Source organism: Nipponia nippon, unplaced genomic scaffold (genome assembly GCF_047370975.1).
Source record: "Nipponia nippon isolate SJK-2023a ecotype South Korea unplaced genomic scaffold, ASM4737097v1 scaffold_3, whole genome shotgun sequence".
NCBI classification, from domain to species: domain Eukaryota; kingdom Metazoa; phylum Chordata; class Aves; order Pelecaniformes; family Threskiornithidae; genus Nipponia; species Nipponia nippon.
Genome location: NW_028262347.1, coordinates 70,279,871 through 70,296,048, shown reverse-complemented (window position 1 = coordinate 70,296,048; position 16,178 = coordinate 70,279,871). Strand labels below are relative to the sequence as shown.

Sequence of the window (16,178 nt, the reverse complement as noted above, 5' to 3'; positions counted from 1 at the left end):
TTTATGAGATGCCTGAAATACAGCTTGCAAGCAAACTGCAGAGCAGGCTGCTCTGTAAGAAAGCTCACAGCAGTTCTCTGCCTTAGAGAGACAATTTGGTCCTGTGGCTAAGACATGGCTTCTATTCCCAGGTCTGCCACTAAGTGATTAAAGATGCAGCTTGAGGTAAAATGTGTTATGACAGCCTAAACCCGTGATGACAAAGGCACATTTACAAGAAACAGAGATGTGGTTCTGGTTTAAGGAAAAAAAAAAAAAAAAGGAAGACAAAACCAGTGAAAAAATAATAATCTGATATGGCCATAGCTGCTATCCCAGGTGATGAATCCAGTTCACAAATGGCAGAAAAGTACCTTCAGTCAAAGGGTCTGGTATTGCTCCTGCCCTATTTTCTGATTACTTTCCCAAAAAATCAGCATCATGTTTGTTAGCTTTGGCCAGAACAAGTCTCCAGATGTCTTCCAAGTCCCTCTCTCACACAGACGCTCGGCTACACATTAAAGTTCTCTATCCGCTGACCGGTCAAGATGTGACCCTAAAGCTTGCACAGGCATTTGAAGGACTCTTCAGTCTGACCTCACACAAAAGCTATACCAGGTGAAATCCCTCAAAAAGCAGTGGAAAAGGGCTACAAGGAGGTGCTGTTACTCCTCTCCAGCTTCTGGAAGTGTTTATTGAATTAAGAATAGAGCTGCTCCTCAAAAACCCTATAGGCTATGCAAATCGGCTCATGCCATCCCAGTGCCAGCCACCCAACAGCTAACAAGTCCAGTATTAGGCTGTCAACCTAATCATCCTCCCTTGCCAGGGGAAATCATCAGCACATGCACTGCAATATCTCCATGTCAACAGTAAGTGAGTGGCAGAGATGAACAAAGGCTCTACAACCAATTTTCCATGCAATAAATATATATATACATGGAATTCTTATTAAATGTAATCAACAGAGCTGGCCCATCCTCCAATCTAAAGACCTTAAAACTTATGGAGAAAGATTCTTGAAGCCTATTGCCAAAACTGCTTTTCATGGCTTCTCCTTCTAAAAATGGCCCATACCAAAATGATGGTGCTAAAAACTGTGGGCCTGGGTGGTTTCTACATCATTCCCCAAATTCTGCAGCTGCACCTTGAAGAAGATCTAATAAACAAATAGGCAAGCAAAAAGGATTCATACATCCCCTCTGACGGGTTTTTGGCTGTGCTACTGAGTCCCTCTTCACTCCCTATTAGCAAAGCTAAAGGAACAGCACTACAACATTACAAGGATGATGCAGGGATATATACATTTAGTAAATAATTGACAAGACCTCGGATGCTCTGGTTATGGGTATGTACAAAGCAGCTTATATTACGAGAGGCACTACAGTACTAACAGAAGGAGTAAAAATAGTTAAAATGGCATTACTATGCCCAACAGAAGTAATCACTTTCACCTACCTTTCAAGCAGTTTCCTCTGGCCAAATTTCTTTATGTTTATGCCCTTATACTTACATCTTTACTTCATCTAATTAATTAAGTACTTAAGGTTTAAAGAGCCTGAATTCTAACTAGCAAAGAGATTATTCTATTTTAAAAGTCTTAATTTTAAACCCCTTCTGCAACTCTGTTTATCCTGCCCTGCAGAAGAATAACTTGAAGGCCCTATAGAAGTGGGCCATGAACCTGCAACCCATCCCCTGTGAAAGCTGACAGTTCACATGATAATAGCTTATATTTACAGAAACATCTTTTGTATCAAAAGTGTTTTACAAACTATAGAGACACACATCTCTAGTAAAATGCAGTTACTGCTCAAGTAAAAGGTGGCAGCCTACAAAATCATACACTCCAGTGGGACAAGGAGACATTTTAGCTAAGAACACTCAATGTTGCTCATAAAAATGGCACATTCTTTGCCTCAAAGCAGTGAAGACCTCAACATTTACCATATGTAATCCAAATAAAGACGATATTCAGAATATTTTTATTAAAAACAATTGTCTTGAATACAAATGGCCCAATTTACAATATGTTGGGTAGCTGCCGGATGTCGATAGAAAATGAACACATGCTGTAAATTCAGTGCTTGGTAATTAGGAAAACGTGCATGTTTCCCAAGTCTGCTTCTCTGTAGGTAGGACTAAAGGGCAACATTATGTCATTTCCCTTTGCGCAGGACTCCCTATTGACTTCCATAAAGAATTTGGCTTAAAAACTGATGACAGCGTACAGCCCAAGTTGAGGGAAGAACAACCAATAAATAAAGGAAGATGGGCTGGTGACGGAAAAGTCATTTCTAGTCACCAAGACATCTTACCAATATTTTCTTCCAGCAGTATAATGAGGACAGGACAGATGATCTCTGCTCTCAGTTATACCAATCCCTTAAATCCAGAGTAATTGCTAAACATGCACAACCACTGAAAACAGGATTCAGACTAAAATGAGTGAAAGCAAGCCTTAAAATGCAACATAACGTGGAACAGCTATGAAGGTATGACACAGCCTCTTAAACAGTCCTCTGAGTTTAACTGGGGGCCAACCCTTTCCTCCTAGATCTATCCTGCTTTAAAACATATTCATTAATAATTGTTTCTATTTCAGAATTTTTCTGTTATCAGCAGCACTGACAAGAGTTTAAAAGCTTTCATCAACCAAACTGCATGCTTTGTGATCTTTGCTCCACTTCTGTGCATTTATGCCTTTATCTCCTCAAAGCAAGATATTATATCTAGCAAAACCATACAGCCAATGGACTGAGAATTCACATTCCCTCCAAAGCCAGCATAACCACAAGCATGCAAGACCTATAATGATACCAAAGTCAATACATCAGGATTTCATTGTAAGTATGATGTAAGCACGATAGGTGAAATCAGGATGGAGCCAGCAAAGCAACAGGGAAACAGATGAAGAAAGTTAGACTTTTAAGATGTGAGTCACCAGAACAACACCTTCAAGCACTTCTCTTTTCTCAAACAGTGTCAGAGCTGGTGACACAAAGTCTTTCATTGTCTTCATGGTTAATTAGGTACTGTATCAGTCCATCTGACAATAATCAGTAAATGAAAAATTAGATTACAGACCCATTGAATATGCCTAAACGTTTCTGGTTTGCCTTGAAGATATATTTTCTTCATTCAGTTTACGTATATCCTGTACATATATTCAGGACTGACAAAACATGATGAGATTTTCATTACTTAGTAGGGGGTTTTCTCATATTAAATCAATCACCAATATATCCCTTCTCTTTAGAATATTGAAATGACTCATCCATTCCATGAAAAATTTTGGTGAGAAATAAGACAATGAAGGAACTTATGCAACCCTCCAGTATAAGATGATGATTACATGCTAATGAGAGAAAAGACTCACTAGCTTGTGCAAGAAAGAAAGGGGGGGGCAGGAATTAAACCTTTTGCTTAAACAAATTAATCTTGTGGCATTCCGGTACAGACAACCCTTCCAGCCATCATAACTCACTGGTTTGAAAAGGTCATTAGTACTCTATCCCATTTTGTTGGGAGAATTAAAAGCCAAATTCATGAGCATGACATGAAAATTTGCCCTTGGTATTTCTGTGGGATGACCTGAACCCTGAAGCCCTACTGAGAAGTTTATTAGGGGCATCTTTTACAAAATATCAGCCCAGCACATGCACACATATTCTGTATGTGGTATTCACAACTACATCCTGCAGCCACAGGAGCACAGCAATAGCAGCAATACAAAATGCACAGCACTTAACGCTCTGCTTTTTTCCCCTCTATCTACATTTCCCTACCCAACTATTTCTTTCTCCTCCTTCTCAGAGCAGGCTGAACATGTGGCACCAGACACATGATGCCTGCGCTCAATAAGTAAGCTGCAGTGGGAAGCACTTTGTTATCTGTGTTGCTGACCTTCAGAGGAATACCCCACTGTGCAAGCTGGACCATAAAAGGAATCCATGTGTAGCCAGTGTTTAGAAAAGCCATCGCCTTGTCTTTCCCAGCTATGGCACTGCCTTATTAAGACACTGAAGTAATAGCCGCTGGAGAATCTCAGGAATGTTCTGAGCAACAGCACCCAGAAAAAGCTCATCATATTGTACGGGCTCAAGATTAACTTGAAAAAGCTGAGAGTACTGTTCAGCTTAGCAGTTGCAGGCTAGTAAAAGAAACCTATTCTAAAGAAACTAGTCATGCTACTTCTGTGGAAATACACAAGATTTTTGTTTTTCTTCTTTCAATCCAGTCATAGAAGTCTTCTGCATGGAGAAAACTTAGAAAACTGGACTGGATGTTGAGAACTTCATCTCCAGGGGTGGCATGATGTGCCAAAGGTATAATCATCTCATGAGGGAGCATAAGGACAAAAATCATCTATATATGGGTAGTCAAAAGGGCTTTTCTCTCCAGTCTCTACTGTGCTCTGGTCCTCTCACAAGACGATAAGCATTTATCATCAGAAGATGATAAGTGGGAGGAGTGGAGACAGTATTTTGTGGTTGTTGACTTTCTAACTGTAAGCATTTTTGTGAAAATATGACAGCTAGTTTTTGCTGAAAAACTTTTGAATTCACATGAAGGTCACAAACTTATGAGGTATCTTTTTTTTTCCACCAAAAGTTCCATTTCACTAAAAGCCATTTATACCACCTTCTTCCTTTTCTCTGTTCAAAAATACAGACAGATTCTTTATATTAAGGAGGCATTCTGCTCTGGGACCACCTTCACCCCTGTATCTTTCTCACCTCTGTATTATAACAATGCCTTTCAGAAATGCCCAGGAGCGATACATAGAGTATCTGATTTTCTCCTTATCACTAGAGGGCTGGCAATTTTATAAAGGAAACCAGCTTGCTCCTGTAAGTACTGTCTGCTTGCTGAAGTCAGAAATTTGCTCAACACACACACACACCAACCCAAAAAGACATATTTCTGAGAATTAAACTATTACACATAGGAACCCCTCTTGTGGTAAGAAGCTGTATGTCTTGTGAACAAACGTGTATGTTCTCAGTGAATCTTGAAGAGCTTTTCTCACTTTAAAAGTGATGTTGCTCAGATTTTTCTTTCTAGTCACTCTCTCTGTGTTCATCTTTGCAGGATACTCCTTTGAAACTGCTTGCTATAATAGTCCAAGCTATTGCAGGAATGCAGCTGCCAGGACCAAGAATAGCTGTCGTCATTTGCTGACTCCACAGTGGCTTACAGCGAGTCTCTGAGCTCTCTGTTTCTTGACATGTGGTCAGTAGCAATTGGTGGATGTGTGTAACATCTGATTCACTCATTTAATATCAGCCTTCCCCTGATCTATACCTGACCTCATACAGCATGGTAACATGAAGGGATTGGAGGTAGGTCAGTGTCTGAGCTTCCCTGTCTATCATCATATGTGCCACCCAACTCTCCACAGAGCCACACTAAGAGCAGAAACAAGCAGCTGTAAGAAGAGGCAGGATTTGCATGGAAAATGAAGATCAACAGAGATTCCTCACCTGGGAGTCCAGCACCAACGCACCTCACATTGTGACATGCAAGTCACAGACCTTGGCAGTACACAGAAGTTGCAGAAGTTTACCTCAAACCTGGTTTGAAACTAAGTGCATTACATCTCTGCAAACCTCCCAACGCCCAAACGTAAACGGGCTTACCCTCTCACACTGTTTAACAATAAGATACCTTTCCTTGCAAGAGGCTCAGCTGACAAACAGTAAATTGAGTTATGGCAACTTCATTACTTTCCACTGTGTGTACTTAATTGACTTAAAAATTTACCATGCCATACATCAGGTTTAAATCACACAAAGAGAGCTCACAAAGAAGGGAGCGCTTGTTCAGGTGAATCAGTTTAAACACCAGTAGACAAGATGTTGTCTCATGCTGGTGGAAGAGGGAAGTACTAGTATGGAGAAGTAACTTAAAACCTTTGAAGAAGCCCTGCTTTTGTGTACCAATTTTCAGCACCTCTCTTATGGCCTCAGCACAAGAAGAACACGGTCTGCCTAGAAGATAACATCTTGCTAGAGCAGTCTTTGTTGTTGGCTTAAATAATATCCACATTGAAAATGGGTCATGAGCTACTAGCATTTACTACCAGCAAATGTCAGAGGAAAAAAAAACCTGAATAAATATTTTTTAAAAAAGCAAAATAACAGTCACAATTTACTGTTGAGTTACAGCTTTCCCTTGATTTTCTGTAAGCATGATAAACTTGCTGGCCTTTTCTCAACAGACTATCCAACAAAGACTATTAATAAAGCAAGTTTATTTAGTCCAACCAACAGGTTTTGACATAAAGGGGAGAAAAACAACCTCTATTTACATTTTCTTAATGTCAACCAAGATGAGGCTAACCTTTAACTGTCAAATACACTACCCACTAGTTTATACTTTCCAATAAACGAAAAGAAAAGCATCCTGCTTACTTTTCCACTTCCCATCACCCTCGATGCTCTCCAGGAAGAGGTCTCACCTGCAAGGCTGGCACAACCATTGCTCCTTCTAATCTGTAGCTGTATCACTTCCGTTAACCCAACCCTCTGGTCATGCTGCATGCCAGCATCCCTGGGGACTGGGCTGTCACCAGACTCCTTGTCTAAGGAGCAGTTGCCCACTGACCTTATTTCTGGGCAGGAATATTTCTTCCGCTGTGCGCTGATGAATTAAGTTGCCCAAGAAGCACAGCCACCTGATGTCTCCCTTCATGCTATGAAAGACCTTGATCACACAAGGACAATCTGCTGGCAAGGAGGATTTTCTTTGTTTAGCGCGAGCTAATAAATAGGTTATGATGAGAGAAATAAAGCTGCTTATAAACATTTATCTTCAGTACTTAAAGCTTTGTTTAAAGGCACAAAGCCAAAAATGCAGGAGCTAATTGACCAAATGAGATTCTTCTGCAAGTTGAAATCAGTTTGGAGTTTCATTTGCAAATCACATTTTTCCCCTATAGTTCTTTGAACTGAGCTGTGAAAGAGTAACTGCCCAGGCTGCCAGCAATTTGATAGTGTTTACATACTATGCTTATTCGTGTGTAAAACTTGTTAGGATTTGACTTCATTTAATCTATTATCTCTGCAAACAAATTGGCCTCCGCTTTTTAAAGGGAAATCTAATCTTCTGATTATCTGGTTTAATTTCAGATATTAGATCACAAAGATGTTAATAAAATGCAAACTCAAACTGAGAAGCAGATGCTCCTAGAAATCCACTGGCTAAACTCATTTTCATGTCACTCCTTAAAAAGTCTCACAGTAGGGTAATAACTGCAGTTTCTATCACGCGTAATAACTTCTACCATTCTGAGCCCAGAATGCCCTGAAGAATAGTGACACAATTAAGCAACAAGTTCAACAATGTTCTTATTCACCAAAAAGAAGGCATTGCAATGTAACAGCTAAGAGATCATACCCATCCAAGTCTGGAAATTTGCAGTTTTAGAGGCTGCTTTTAGTTACTCTCTTCTGTTTAAAGCAAAAGAGTAAATTAAACACCACCAATGCTCTCCTTCCGCAGCAGCCTCTACTCAACATCCCCTCCAAAGACAATGTTGTGTCACCTCGTGCGCAGGGCAGTTCACCTCAGCAGCTGGGCTCAGAACCCCCAGCCCAAGTCCAGCCCCAAGTGCCCTACCCTGAAGTAGCTACTCAGCCTCTGGGGCCAGGCCACAGGTGCTGAGGCAGGGAGGCAGCGCAGGGCAGCCCTGCTCACTTTGCTCCCACCTTCCCTCTTAGGCAACAGCAAGGAGGGCTGCACTAGCAATTAACCTGTATGGCAGGGGCTGCGAGAAAGAACCAGTCACTTGATGACCCTCTACCTGAAAAAGCATCAATAACCCAAATGGCCCATCTCAGTGGGCAGGCTGGACCACCAGGATGTATGCCATCAGCCACTTGCAACAAGCACATGTTGGCTATAGAATATATTGCAGGTCATTATATCAATACACAATATATTTGCCTGAAAATATTTTTTTGAACATTTTTTAAGACACAGGGATATTGAACCGTCAACTTTTTTTGTATGGGAACAAAGCAGTATTCCTTTTGCTGCTCTTTAAATTAAATGATTTTTTTTCAGAGCATTACTATTAATAAGAAGGCCTTTTTTTAATCAAGAGAAGAAGGGTTAATGTAGAATTTTCAGCCAACTCATTTGTAAGCCTATACATTTGTGTGGCGAGGTATGCACAATCCTATGGCCTGAGAAGGCTTTATACAATGAACTAAATTAACCCTGCCTCTTGTGATAGTTGTGGATATTGGGCACATGGGAAGTGACTAAGCAGCTGAGAGCTCAATCATACACTTACTGTCTAGAGAGAAATATAGATCAACTGTTTTTATTTATGAAGAGAGACTAGGTTAGGAATCTAATAAGACTCAGCAATGGTTCATGCAGGCTTTTCTGACAACTGACACTGTCTGTCCAGATCAATGAAGATGGGGGATTGCCCTGCCCAAGAAAGAGATCGACAAAAGTAGACCTAGGGCCCAAGAACTGAACCTCCTTTATTCTGTGTTGTTTTAGGACAGTGTCTTTGGTCTCTACCATACTGAGCTACCTGCAAGTAACCTATATGAAGGGCTGATGTACTCCTTGCCAAGGAACAGAAGATGCTGCTAGGGAAAATGAGGTGCTGTGTCTGCCTCCAAGGGGCATACATACCTATAGTCATAGGCACTACACTGTTCCACTGTGGCTGGTACAGGAAGGCTGAAGGCTCTGTGCCTTCACAAACCTTAGGCCAATGTTCAGTTAATGCAGTTTTTTGCATTTCAAGTTTCCAAAGTCTTTTGTATGAGAAAATTCTGATGGCAGATATGATTTACACCATTTGAAGGTACAATGACAGATGCACAGAGCTGCAAGAGCACTGCAGGCTACCCTAGCTTAATTGACTGCATGCTGCCAATTTGCACATAAGGTATTAAAGAGATGTTATTTTTCAACCTAAATGGGACAGGACAGTCATTGACACTTATTTGTACTATACCGGCTATATTCCTTCAGCCTCATGATTTTCTTTGTGCAGTGCCTATGCTTCAGTCTAATTCTGAAAATCATGATAAAATACCGTGTTGTATTATGCCTCATATGGTGTCCTTTTAAATACGCATGCTAAAATTGTCAATAACAAGCACCAAAAGCTGTGCCTCAATGCCTATATTTATTAGGCATTTAAATAAGATCCAGCTCATCAAGGACTTCAGTCTAGTTAAAGCTAATAAAAATACAGTAGGAAACAGAAGGGCAGACTTCCCTTTGGCGGTAGGTGGGTTACCTGGTTATAGGCTTGGAGGGGGTTCTTTTCACCCAAGAATTTCCTAAACTCCTTGGTGCTTCCAAAGCAAACCTGCCACTCTGTTGAAAGAGGTGAAAGGTGGGGCATTTTGCCAGCTGTCTGGGTGCTGGATTTGAGCTGTCCTCCTAAAAGCTTGGCTAGTATAGTGGATGTAGTACAGAGATTACAAATTATTTTAACATACATGTGGGATTAATATCTGAAATACTAAGGAGCTGATTTTGTTGTCTGCTTAGGAATTGCAGTGAGGTTAGCTCAGTAAAGTTTATATTCTGTATGTCTAGCTATTTAGAAGAACAAAGCTTCTTTTATAAAACATTTCTCCATAAGGACTTTAAAGAAAATATAATCTGCAAAACACACAATGGCTGTAAAATTAAGTGGTAGGTTCTACTCAGCTTTGCATATGTTTGGTTATTTCCTCCAGGGCATCTGAAATGCTACAGTAGCAAAGCTTTGTCTAGTATCCACCCTCACTTGAGAGACTTTGAGGCAGCTGTGAAGACAGGTTAACTGCTAGAGCACTTTGCCTCAATTTGTTCTCAACCCTCTCAACACTTCTAATCTTATTTATTCATTGTCTTAATATTTAACTCCTGGGCAGAAGATGTCATGTCTCAGCTCTACCAGAAGGTATTTTACAGAAAGACAAGTGGAAACTCTCAAAGTATTTGGAACTTCAGGATATATGAAGTTCATGGAGAGATAAAACCACTGTAGCTCTTGTTTTAGTAGCAAAGGAGGCTTGGACCAGACAAGGGCACAGCCCTCAAGAGGACAGAGGCTGAACATTTTTGGAAGCACTGTTCTGAAATAAATCATGAACATTGGGAAACAACATGTTAGGCATATGCAGCCAGCTTCTCTTATGTTTAAACATGCATTCTTTGAAAACTTGTATTAAGATTATATTCTTTATTCCGCTACACAAGCCTGAATCGAAGCATGGTCTCTGAAAACTCTTAATAAAAATATAACCAGACATTTGGGAACAAGACATGGGCAAGTCCTAGTGTTTCAAGAAGTAGGGGATAATTAAAAAGGAACCATCTATGTTTATTCCTAAACTCTCAACGTTGTTTAACATTTGTCACTAATGTACACTCTATATCAGAGAGAACTCCATTGCAGGAATGAGAAGTAGTTTCAAAAGCTATTTGTGGTCAATGTTGATCTAACATGAACACTCACTTACCCTCACTGTCCTGGACAGGAGAATGGAAATTGTCCACTTTCTGTGGCTGACAAGGATGACCTTTCCTTGCTCTCCAGAAGCATTAAGACACTGTGGCAACAAATGTGTCCTGTCTTACCCATCCAGAAGATAAGCAATATGCTTCTCGTTAAGTCCTGCAAAGATGTACGCTGTCTGATCCTGATGGTTTTACCTTCTTAACTCAGTGCATCAGCCCTTTGTATGTTTACCTGAGCTACACCAGCCTCAACGGGAGCACTAGAAAAGCGAAAGGCATATTAAATGCCTTGTTGGTTCTGTACTTACCTTCACAGGCTTGGACTGAAATTCACTTGACTTTTTCAGTTGTACCAAGACAAGTTTTGGGATTAACCATGTGTCCTCTTTTAACTGAAGTTGCATTGAGCAAGTTACCGCCCCAGGAGACTTTCAGCCTGCTGCAAGCTGCTGCCATCCCTGATCTGCAAGCTGGGTTATTTCTATGAGCATTCCCCAGCCTAGCCCATGAACATGAACAACACTGCCTTATTAAACTGTTTAAATAAGAGGCTGGAGAGAGTTTGTGATTGAACTGTTGGATGCTTTTTTTAAAAAAGAAGAATCTTTACCTCCTGCCTTTAGTAATTAACGCTATCAGGAACCATAAAGCTTAATGGCAGTGTTTTTCTGTATGCCCTACCAACATACCCCTTTTAGGGTATGTTTAGTAATATCTGACTGGCCTGCAAAAAGATGAGCTGTGGCCCCTTGTCAGGAGATCCTACACAGCCTACAAAGTAGTATGGTGGTTTTAGAGAGTCTTTTTAATGACTTGTAATTTGATGTTACATAGCCACTTCTCTTTGCTGTATTTTTACAACAGGATGACCAAGACCTCTCCTTCCCCATGAAATGACCTGCAATCCCTTAGGGAAAGGCATCACGCAGGGCAAAGCTGTGGTTCAGATTCAAAGTCAAGCTTCAGCTAAATGGAGACCAGTCTGACAATGACCCTAAGACCTTCCTGAAGTCTGCAGTAGTGATGGTATGGCAATGAAGCAAATTGGATCAGCTTCCTAGTATAATTTTTAAAAGAGCCCCAACACCAGGGAGAGGTGAAAGTACCTTGCTGGGGCAATGGCAAGTCAGACAGTCACAAAATTGTGGCTTAAGTGCTAAGTAGATTAACCTGAGAGCTATTCTTTAGAGAGTTCAAGGGGCCAATTTTTGCTCTCAATTATGCTGAAGTCAAGGAAGTAAGTCTATTGTCACTTCAAGAAGTATTTCACCTCAATTTTTCACTGCGGCTGCATGCAGCTGTGACAGACCAAAGTGCATCAGCAAGATATTCACAAAGCGCCACGCCTCCAGACACACACACACACGCACACTCTACCCAGCCCCGGCTTAATTCTTCCAGTGTCAGCTACAACATCAAAATGACAAAACCCGATGGTTTTGTTCAAGAGAACATCTTTTACTGCCGAGGAAGAGGCACAAAGCAGCAGGTGGCATTTGTTTTTTTTCCCTTGAAAGAAGTCAATCCCCTGTGCTTCAATTACATGTGGGATTTTTCCCATCAGTTAAGTGCAACCCATTTCTGTGATGGCCCTGATACTCCAGCACGGTATGTACCCTGTGGCTGGGAAGGCAAAGCGTTCATCCAGCTCCTTCAAGGCTGCCACTGAGACTGCCTCATAAATCATCTGGCTGGAATAACTCAGGTAGGGCTTAATCCAAAGCTCATTGAAACTGGTGGAAAGCTTCCCACTGACTTCAGCCAGCTCTGGACAGGGACCTCAGGGCTTTATAAAACCACCATCCCAGGCACAGGACTCCCTCTGCCTCTGAGAAGCAGGATAAAGCCTTGGTTTTGCTGCAGAGCAGCCAGAGACGTAGCACATCCCATCGCCCAAATGGCTGGTAGGGTCTTATTTTCCCTGACCTCGCACCTGACCAGTACAAGTCGCATGCAAAACGCTAGCAGACAGGCACAGATAATGCTGCCATACTTTGTCCTGGGTTTTCCAGGCTATGCCTGGATAGCTTTGTTTCCCCATGAGGTACAAGAGCTGCTGGGTCCCTGCCAGCCTGAGCACGTGCAATAAATCTGACAGCCTGGGATAAAGCTGGACAAAGCCCCATATGCCTGCTGTTGGCCACATGCCCCCTAGACAGGTCTGCACTGCTTCTCCAAACATGCTGATAGGCCTCCAGGGTTCCCAGACAAATACAAATAGTAAAAAAATCCTGGCTGGACAAAATTTCTGGGTGGGTGCAGCGAGCTCGTATGGGGAATGCAGGATGTGTGGGATACCTTGAAATTATAAGAGCTTAAAATGCCAAAAGAACCCACTAGCTTTGTGAGTTGGTGGCAATCTATAGCTGAGTTGCCACAGCATGAACTACTAGCCAAAGCACATGCCAGGGATGAACTGCACTGTTGGTCTTTAAAAGACAAAGCCAGCCTCTCCTCAGGATCAATCCTAAGCATATCAACCCAGAATGCCAGAGCTACACAGCACAACAAAGCATCATTTCCAACAGCTTTCTAATGGGGGGAAAAACAAACAAACAAACAGAAAACAAAACAAAGCCTAACATCAGCCCTCAAGGATCGAACTTGCACTAAGCATCTCCAAAGATTAGACATAAGTGGCTGGACATCAGTGGCTCCAGTATGACAGATACTTGGGAAGCTGATGGCACATGTATCCTGCCCAGTCCTTACATGGCCTCTGGCCCCTGGGAAAGACCCAATAAGGTCAAGTCACTCCCTCTCAGGCATTTGGTGCATGAGTCCATGCTGCTACAAGGTATCTTCACCCCTCGATCTCTCTTGGGCACAGGCGTCAGGCTGGGAAGACAGGCTTTCTGCGTGCCTTTATCCCAGGAAATGGCAAAATGCGTCACTGCGGCTGGCTGAGTTACAAATACTGCTGTTTGATATGGCTGCTTGCACTTCTGGGTTTACTGTTCAACTCAAAGAAGCCTAAACAGTGTCTGGGAAACCTAGCAAACATGTTACAGCCTACACATAATCATCTGTCTGTCAATCTCCGAGCAGAAATGCTTACAAGCAATGGTGGTTTCCCCATAGCAAGGCTACAGCCCATTGATGGGAGGGTGCAGGGAAATGCCCTGTTCCCAAGCAGCAGGCACCAGTGCTCAGAGCTGATGGAGCAATTTCAGCCTCCATGCCGCTCTTTAGGACCGCATGATTTACTTGACAGAACACCTGAAGTTGTTCAGACAGAGGGAGGTCCAGCAAGCAGATTGCTGTGGCTTAAGACCTGTACACCAACACATTATAGTCATGTTTTTAAAGGTGAAGATGATCCCCAAATCCCTAAAAATCTGAATTCACCAAAAACAATTCAGTGTGATATATTAATTGGTTAACAACTGCCCAAATGCTGCTGCCCTTAGCTTGACGTGAGTGGTGCAATGCAACAGGGGCGGATGCTTAGCTCCTCCCTGGTGTTGCCCCTGCTGGGCCAGGTTTTCCAGCTCCTAGAGTCACATCTGAACTTGAGAATCACGATCTGTTATTGTTAAGGCAAACCAAAAATAAAAAGGCCAGACTAAATTATTCTTAAGATCTCAAGATTTTTAAAGCAGGCTTGTGACTTTTAAGCAGTCTGACTCATGATACTTGGATGCTTGAAGCTGGCAGCAGTGGAAGGAGTACAGCAAGATTCAGCGCACAGCAATTTATTGCTAAAAGCCTTCAAATGTGTGGGAAAGGGCATGGAGCACTTCTGCAGCGATTTGGCAGAAAATAGGGACACAGGCCCAAGCCCTTCTCCTCCGGCCAGGCCTGCCACCGAGCTCACCTCCTCCACAAAAGTTACCACACAAAATCCCAGCAAAGCTGCCCCAGATGCGGCAAAAACACTTCCCAAAAGCAGGCGTGGGTGGGTGGGGAGAAGGCTATTTCCCATGTCAGTGCTCTCTGGCCCAACTGCTTGCCTTACCCATCGCACAGGGGCAGGCATCGCCATTGGCCTGCAGGGCTCTCCAGGGAGGGCTCCTTCGAGGGACACCAGTGAGCTGACAGCCCAGCTTTTGCCTCCCCAGGGCTCCAGTTTCCCCGTGCGTGATTCAGGGACTGGAGCTGGGCCCATGTGTAAAATTGCAGGCCACACCGATGACTTAAGGGTACACCTGAAGTCCTGGATTTCAGCTTCCACGGAGGCAAGGGCAGAGCCCCTTATTCCCAACCCCCTGAATCTGTCACTCCCTCTGCAAGCCGGCCACACCACATCGCTGATGCCCAGACCACCCCACAGCCTCTGCACACTCAAGTAAGGGCTTGGATGCCTTCACAGGGAAGTTTAAGTGACATTTTTCCGTAGTGGAAAACGCCTCCCGAACTACACCCCCCAGCATCCTGCACAGGCCACCCAGAGCCTCTATTAGCAACAAACTCTAAAGTCTCAGCCTTTCCTTAAAAGATTTTCTGAAAGCAGAAATACATAACTACCATGTACTATACCACGCACTAGCACAGGCTCTGCAATCCCTCCCACACTGCCCAACAAAACCCTATTGCCCCAGGCTTGAGGGGAAACCTTCTGGAACAAGAAGGCAGTTTAGTGCCTTGGCATATTTGCTTCTCTGCCTTTTGGGGGGGTCACCAACCAGGTGACAGCTGCGTTTTGCAAAGGGAGGCTGCTGCCTCATTTCCCCACCATGCTTCATATGAGTTTATTTATCTGCAGGCAATGCTGCTGCTTTCCAGAGCTCACGGGTTCAGCTTATAGCCTGACAAGAGCTCACATACCCAGTTCTGCATGGCAACTCTTCCATTCGGAAAGAAAGGCGGCTATTGCATCTCGTCTCCCTGGGATTTCCCACCCAGGTATCATCAACTTCCATCAGAGAGCCCTGCTTATGTAGCAGGGCCTTATTAAAAAGCTCAAAGCAGGCACACAAAATATATTTGGTATTGCATTCTGCTGACTTCCATTTTAAACTGCTTTGAAAATGTATTTTCTCCCACAACATTCAGAACCTGAAACACCATGGCTTTGTCAGCACACGGGAAAGACCAGAAACAAAAATGAAGTCTATATTCAAAATTAAATATAAAAATGAGAACAAAATGTGCTTAAACCTAAGTTCCATCTTTTTTAAATCACTGCAGTGTTAATAAACTAAATAAAATCTTTGTATCAGAGAAACCATTTCAAAAATAAATGGAGCCTGACTTTTTCCTTGCTTACTCCAGTGTAAATCATGGGAAATTCCATTAAAACAAACAGAACTGTACAGGTGTAAAATGGGGTTAGTTAATGCTTCTTTCATAAATTGACATCATCGTACCCACATCAAGTTCTGTTCTCATTTGAACCAAAGTAAATCTATAATAACTGATAGCAAATGCTGCCCTCGTTGCCCACATAAAGTGGCTGTAAATGAATAAAAAGTGACAGGCAGTACAAATACAACAGCAATTGCACAGTAACAGCAGACAATTCACAGATATGCTATATTATATACACCAAATGTATCTCAGCTTTCAATTGATATCTTAGAATTTTAGCTCTATGTCTGAGAAGACAAACACAATCCCTTCTGCACAGCACTCACTCACATGGCATCTGAGCATGAGTGTTCCTATCAATAATTTCATGGGGACATAGTCCACCTTCACTGTTTACATTTGTCCATATAACAGAATAACTAGAAGCCAGGGCATTTACAACAGCCTAGGAGAATTAGACA

The 16,178-nt window shown here is 42.4% G+C and overlaps 1 protein-coding gene across 10 annotated transcripts in view; it reads right to left on the bottom strand.

Moving 5' to 3' along the window:
- CALD1 (caldesmon 1) overlaps nucleotides 1-16,178 on the bottom strand; it is a 219,573-nt gene that overhangs the window by 78,802 nt on the left and 124,593 nt on the right. The gene's annotated exons all lie outside the window — the stretch shown is intronic.